This window comes from Hippoglossus stenolepis, chromosome 10 (assembly GCF_022539355.2).
Source record: "Hippoglossus stenolepis isolate QCI-W04-F060 chromosome 10, HSTE1.2, whole genome shotgun sequence".
NCBI classification, from domain to species: Eukaryota; Metazoa; Chordata; class Actinopteri; order Pleuronectiformes; family Pleuronectidae; genus Hippoglossus; species Hippoglossus stenolepis.
In genome coordinates, this window is record NC_061492.1 from 2,510,454 (window position 1) to 2,518,434 (window position 7,981).

Here is a 7,981-nt window from a genome sequence, read left to right on the forward strand (position 1 = left end):
AAGAAAAATGTCCACCGCGAACCGAACGGCTTCATCTTTCTCTGTCACTTGTGGTAAAAACTGCATCAAAGCTATTTGTTCATTTTCTGATCGTCATTGTCTCACTTTACATTTGTGGAGCGTTCATCAGAGAACCTGAGCTGTAAAAGACACCAGAAGGAACAACGTCCAAAAGTCCAAAACACAGATTGTGCTGTTCTGTGGTTTGTTTCTAATTCTCAGGTCACATGTCAAATTCACATCAGTCCTCTAAATATGTCTGATTTGCTGAAACACCTTATTCCGCAATGTTAAAGAAACAATCCTGGATTTCTTGACTATGAAAAGCTGGACTATTTCTGGCATGTGGAGTAATTCTGTGAAATCCAACCGTCTGAGTCAGTGTGTGTGTGTGTGTGTGTGTGTGTGTGTGTGTGTGTGTGTGTGTGTGTGTGTGTGTGTGTGTGTGTGTGTGCGTGCGTGTTGTTACATCGAGATCTGAACCGTAGCCGTCTGAATGCAAACTGTTGCAGAATGAACACGACTACGATTCCCACACTTTCCTCCCAGTACAGATGCATCAGATGCATCAGATGAGGAAGAGGGAACTTGTAACGATGCATTTAGCAAAGTTGACTTTTTATTACCGCAGCTAAGAAGGTTATGTTTTGTCTGTTATTTAGCAGGATTACACAAAAACTACAGAACAGATTGTTATGATTCCCCTGTGCTTCAGGAAAGAGTCCATTACATTTTGGTTGCAGATCCGAATTAACCGGCCGATCCAGGAGTTTAGTTTCACTTTCTCTGCAGCGTTTCCCTCAGAGTTCATTCTTTTTATTTCATTAATGGAAAACACTGATTTGATGCAGTGATATAGGACATTAGCAAAGAATCAATACTAAATCAAATGTAGGGGACTGATACCGAGGAGTTTGTGCAAGCTGGTAATGGGACCGTTGGGCCTTGGTGCTGGTCTGTGTGTTACAAACACAAAACAAAGACTGAACGATGTGTAATTATTCTTTCATCATCATGAGACTCTTCAGGTCATTTCATCAGATAAAACTAAATACTGAAAACATCTGTGCTTGACTGTGACAGATTCCGTTTAGTATTTAAAATGGTAAATAAACTATTTGCAATTAAAATCAACTTTCCCCTGGTAGATGTGCAGCTGAATCAGAGCAAGAAGAGAGAACAGTGGCCCGTCTCGGTTCTAACGGTTTAAAAGAGTTTATACCTTGTGTTTTAAAATGGTTCTGATGGATTTGTTGCAGTTCCGCTGATGTGAGAGAAGGTGCACGACTTCAGTTCCCAGAGAAATTCCACCTGACGAGCGTTTCACACTGTGAACAGAAAACCTGACGATTCCCAAGAGCCAGAGTCACATGGTGCCGTACAGTACACACACACACACACACACACACACACACACACACACACACACACACACACACACACACACACACACACACACACACAGACTGTAAGATTTGATTCCAGATCTTCGTACTTGAGGTTCCTGGGGGAAAGTGTGTGAATAGATCCTGACCCGTGTTGCAGAGTAGCAGTCGAGTGTGATGAAGAAAACACCTCATGTTCATCAGTGGAGAACACACACACACACACACACACACACACACACACACACACACACACACACACACACACACACACACACACACACACACACACACATTCAGTCTTGGATTTTTGAATTTCAAAGCATCTCTGTTCGTTACCATAAATATTAATAATAAGACACTTTATTTACATTTAAATGGGAATAGAGAGTTAACTGTGATGACACGGTGTCCTGGTTCTGGTTCTGGTCCTGGTCCTGGTCCTCGGCGACGCCCTCGTGATTCCATCAGTTGAACCTTCTGCATGTTTCTATGTGTGACTCCTCCCATCGAGCACAGAGGGAAAAGAGAAGCGTCCGGACGATGTGACTAAAGCAAACATGTTGGAACTTTATCTTCGCCATCGTAATAACTGGAGATGTGGTCACGTCCCGACTTTGAGGTTTTGTCGAGTTCACCAAAGCGAATTAGTTGTGTTAAACATTCCAGTAGTAGCGAGTTGTGTAAGAAGCTTAACAGCGAACGTGGACGTCACGCTTTCCTCTCGGCAGCGTCGGAATTCTGTGTTCGTGCATCGAGCATCGTTTCATTCTCCACGGAAGCCGGACAGAAGACGGCTGCAGCGACATTCTGTCACTTCACAACATCTGAGCTGCATTGATCTACTATCAGGGTCTGAATGTGTGTTTGTGTTGTTTTGTGTGTCTCTTGTTCTGTGTTGATGCTGCAGAGATACTTATTCATCATCATTAGTGAGTCGTCCTCAAACACTTCTACAAGGAAATGTCACTTTTTAGTGTTTGTGTGCCGGACGTCGCGTGCAGAGCTTCATGTGCACGTCAAGGTTAAGCTTAGGTTTAGGATAAGGTCAGGATTAGGATAGGGTTAAGGTTAAGTTAAGGTTAAGTTAAGGTTTATGTTTAGGTTGAGATAAACTATTATTTTAGGGACAATAATTAAATTGAAATTTAAAAGGTCACAAGGTCGGCAAGGCCGAGGGAAAGATTTGGGTTAAATTGGGTTTAGGCTTAGACGTGTGTGTGTGTGTGTGTGTGTGTGTGTGTGTGTGTGTGTGTGTGTGTGTGTGTGTGTGTGTGTGTGTGTGTGTGTGTGTGTGTGTGTGTGTGTGTGTGTGTCTTGCCATCATTCCAGTTGCAGCACTCAATGTACTGCTGTATTGCAGTGAATTGATATTGTTGACCTGAAGGTGTGTAACTAAAATCAGTGATGAAGGTGATTACAGTTTGCTGCTCATCATGTGACGACCACATGAACGACCTCTAATTACCTCTGCAGCTTTAATTATAATTAATTTGAGAGAAAATTAGATTCCACCGCCGGCCGCTCGGCCACAGTGTCGCTCTTGTTCCTGAACTTTAATTCGTTTTCAGCCAAGACTCACAATCATCACAATCATCATCATCATCATCATCATCATCAACAATTTATCATGTGAAAACCAACTAACATAAGTTTTTTATATTCTCAAATCCTGCAACGCTTCGACTCATTCCTTTCTGAAACAACTGAAATGTGGAAAACAACCTTGAGCTGAAATATTATTAATAAAATAATGAAGTTAATTATCAACAGTTTTGATGATCGATTAATCACGTATGAAGTTTAAAGTTTCCTGCTTTTCTCACGTCATCATAAACTGAATATTTTGGTGCTTTGGACAATTCAGTGAGATATTTCCCAGCACCGGCACCAGTGAGTTCAGATTAATGTTTGATTTTGAATAGAGTTGATTTTGAAGTGAACCAGAGAAGAACCTGTTTCCGTTTAGTGCCGATTATTAGGTTATGTTTTGATTCCTGTTTATTAGTCAGCAGGATTACTCAAAAATGACTCAACTGATTTCCATTAAACTTCAATGGCGGAGTGGAGCATGACCCGAGAAGGAAGTGATTAGAGTTCAGGATGGATCCAGTAAATGTCTAGAGTCTAAAGTCTCTGAGTTTCCGTTTAGTTTCTTTATTAATATTTAATCATTTCATTAATCCATTATTTGACCATGGGACCCAGGATTGTTCCAGTTCATCATTATGAGTCTTTCAGCAGTGATAACTTTTGAATTTGTTCCTCGTTGCGTTCGGTATTTTGTTCTGTCGCCGAGGAGACGAGATCGTGGATGTAATGGTCGAAGTGAACCGAGCGGATTCCCCAATATTTCAGATATTTTCACACCAGACTGGGTTTTACTATAATATCTGACCACACATGATCTTCAGTGTTGATTGCAAAGTCCAATAACGTTAAGACCTTGGTGCAGAAATACTCATGTGGCATAGTTTGGTGACGGTTTGTTGTTTGGTGATGGTTTGTTTCTTTGCTCTGCTGCCAAAATAGTCGTTTTTCTAAATGTCTCCACGAGTTCTTTCCATGATTTTCCATCTTTAATTAGTTTCTCTGTACGACGAGTTTTGTTTCGAATTGACCCGACCTCTAACTTCCCCCGTGTTTCCCCTTCCAATTAGCGGGTCCACGTGGTCGAGGGGTCACGGCCTCTGCAAGAACGCCGCGCTACAATCCATCACGTCGGCCGGTCTGTCCCTCTGTCCATCTGTCCATCTGTCCGTCCTCCAGTCAGTCAGCAGGTCTCGTCACGAAAAACAACATACCAGCAGATAATTTGTCTCCCTGTGAAGAATGAATGATGCCGCTTCCAATCGGTTTCTACGTGAGCGCGGGTGTTTGGGTCAGTTCTCGGACCTGCACTGGAATCTGCACTGATCTGAGCGGAGCTTGTAAATCACTTACAGATCATCGCACAAACAGGAATGTGTTCTTCAGTCTCGTAGCCTGTCGGACACATTCCTGCATCGGCCTTCATCAGGAGAGAAATTACCCACAGTCACAGGACAGGAAGTCCTGTTTTTAACCCTGTGTCACTTACACACACATGTTGTTTAATTCTCTCCAGTTTAAAATTAGGCCTTTTCCTACTTTTTGACATTTTGATTCATCTTTTGCCTTAAAAATCGTCTGTTTACATCAATGAATCAGTGCTAAACTCACTTTATATTTCTATAGCAACTAAAAAAAAACATAAAACTTCACATGAAATACAGAATTTTAGGAGGAAGTTGTCGAGAAATAAAAAACTAAATAACATAAAATAGTCCTGGAACGATTTGACAATTAATCAATTAGCCAATTACCAGAAAATGTATTTATTGGTCAGATAATTTCATTAAAATATTTCTCATTTAAATAATTTTTAAAGCAAAAATACGGAATGATCGTTTGTTTCCAGCGTCTTAATTTAGAGGATTCAGTGTTTGTCTTTTTATATTTATATTATCATATTTATATTGTTTGTGATCATGAATCCTCGGTTTTTATTGGACAAATCCGTCTGTTTGTACTTGATGTTCAATGTTTTCTGATATTTTCAAGGCCAAACAATTGATTAATTGACGTGTTTGCATGATGGACATAGTTTGTACTGTCGCTGTCGAAATACTGACGTTTTAGCAGATTGTTTATAAAGGCAATTATTTATTCTATGAATTAGTAATTTACACTGCACACTAACTAGTACTAGTAGTGTGCTGCTGTATCCATCCCTCCGTCCGTCCCTTTGTTTTGCAGCAGCTCTCCGTTGTTGTTCTGTGAGTTTTTGCTGAGTCAGCCTGGTGGACGGAGGCTTCCTGAGCCAAACACCGGTTTTACTGCGCCGCAGAAAACCAACGTCTGCCTGCAGAGAAACATTAAACCCAGACTGAGGCTCCACAGGATTCATACTGTCCCCACAGCTTCAGGTTCACCTTCACTGAGTGCTGTGTCATCTGAGGGTGATGGATGGATAGATAGATAGACAGATGCTCTCCTCTCGTGTTTAAGTGGAAGCTGTAGCAGTGGTTGTGTGCAGACGTGCACGTGTTGCTCCTCCTCATGTGAGGCCACTCCCTGAACTCGTCTCACCGACATCGACTGTAACTCTGCTCCCATGGAATGAGATCGATCTATCTATCTATCTATCTATCTATCTATCTCTCCGTCTATCTGTCTCTCAATCTATCTGTCTGTCTCTATCTTCTGTCTATCTATCTATCTATCTGTCTGTCTGTCTGTCTGTCTGTCTGTCTATCTATCTATCTATCTGTCTCTCCACCCATTCGTCTCTCTGTCTATCTGTCTCTCTGTCTATCTATCTATCTATCTGTCTCTCAATCTATCTGTCTCTATCTATCTGTCTCTCTATCTATCTATCTATCTATCTATCTATCTATCTGTCTCTCCGTCTATCTGTCTCTGTCTATCTGTCTCTCTGTCTATCTATCTATCTATCTGTCTGTCTATCTATCTATCTATCTATCTATCTGTCTCTCAATCTATCTATCGTCTATCTGTCTCTCTATCTATCTATCTGTCTCTCTGTCTATCTGTCTTATCTATCTGTCCCTCATTCTCTATCTCCGTCTCCGTCTCTATCTGTCTCTCTGTCTATCTTATCTATCTATCTGTCTGTCTATCTATCTGTCTATCTCTCTGTCCTCTATCTCTCTGTCTCTCTATCTATCTGTCTCTCTGTCTCTCTCTCCATCTATCTATCTGTCTCTCCGTCTATCTGTCTCTCCGTCTATCTGTCTCTCTGTCTATCTATCTCTCTGTCTGTCTATCTATCTGTCTCTCCGTCTATCTGTCTCTCCGTCTATCTGTCTCTCTATCTATCTATCTATCTATCTATCTATCTATCTATCTATCTGTCTATCTCTCTGTCTCTCTATCTCTCTGTCTCTCTGTCTCTCTCTCCATCTATCTATCTGTCTGTCTATCTCTCTGTCCCTCTATCTCTCTGTCTCTCTATCTCTCCGTCTGTCTCTCTCTCCATCTATCTATCTCTCCGTCTGTCTCTCTGTCTATCTGTCTCTCTGTCTCTCTGTCTGTCTGTCAGACCCACACAGATGAACACAGAGGAAATGCAGTAAAAACAACAACTCATGCCTTGTCATGTTTTATCTGTGGTTCTATCCCTACATGTGAAGTCTAACCAGGGTTGATGTGTGTAAATATCTCCCTGTGTCCTGGAGCTCGTATCTGATACGTTTCTTTTCCTACTTACCAGTGTTTATCTTTGCAGTTTCCTAAATCAACTAACATGTAAACACACAAATAAATAGTAAAAGGCATGATTGAGTCTCCATGGAGACTCCGTTAATTGAGTTTTCCACGGAGCAGCCATGTGGGAAGCTTTGTGTTGTTGTTAATTAGACTAATTACAGACAGTAAATGACATTAAATGGTATTTTATTAGATTATTTCCATTTAGTGAGACTTTTACATCTCAGCGTTTTTCTGACAACACAAGTAACTAGAGTTCAAACGGCCAAACTGCTCCCTGAGCATCTTCTGAATTACATCAGGTTCATAGTTTGATAATTTGCACTTTTAACATTCGAGAACATTTTGCAGATAATATCAGTTTTTTTTGTCACAGATCATTTTTCCATCGGTTCTTTTAAAGTAGAGCTTTTTATGCAGCTGCAGATCTGCAGCAGAGGAGAAGGTGAAACACGAGGTGCAGCTTCTCTCTCAACACTTTCCTCGACTGGGACGGTTTCCAGTGAACTAAGTGACTCTCGGAGGAACCGTGTTGACCCACTGGAACAACCTGTGGCTCTTATTTCAGCAGGAAGTGCACAGATCAGATCAGATTCCCTGCATCCGACTCCGGCTCCTAGTGATGCAGCTGCAGAGACGCCACACGACATCATCAACAAGCACCACAGGACACAATCTGCACAGTCATGCTCACCACCAGCACACTCCTGTCTTTACTCAAAACCTCCTGCAGGGGGCAGCCTCTGCTTTCGTTTGACTCCTCTGTCTTAAGTGTAAAAAACACAACAAAGGGCTCGTTGTTGCCCTGAGCTGAGACTCGCAGGCTGAGCCCGGCCTGTAAGGACCTCTCCTGGTCAAATGCTGCAGGTTTTACATGTTGAATGATGCGTCCACATGACGTCGGAATAGAGAAAATGACTTCACGACAATTCACTCGTAGTCGGAACAACAGCTCTGACCTCATCACATATTAACCATTAAACAGCATTAGCTCTAAATTGTAGATTTTAATGTCGGATGTTTCACTTTTGTCATTTACAAACTACTGTCTATGTTTATAAGCCATTCAGATGTTTTTTATGAACAACATGCTCATTATTATGCATATTTCTTTAAAGGGGAGTTAAGGTTTTGTTTAAACACATAAATACAACACGTTTTGTTTACAGCCTCCGTGTTTTTTACACATTCCGACATTACAGCAAATGAAATGAAGCCGTCAGAGGTTAAAGCTTGGGTTGGTAATCTCAGACAAGAAGGCAAGAGCCGGCTACAATGAAAAATTAAACCGAAACATCCCACCTCCTCCTCTTCGTAGCTAATTCTCCAGATTTTACCCACAGGTC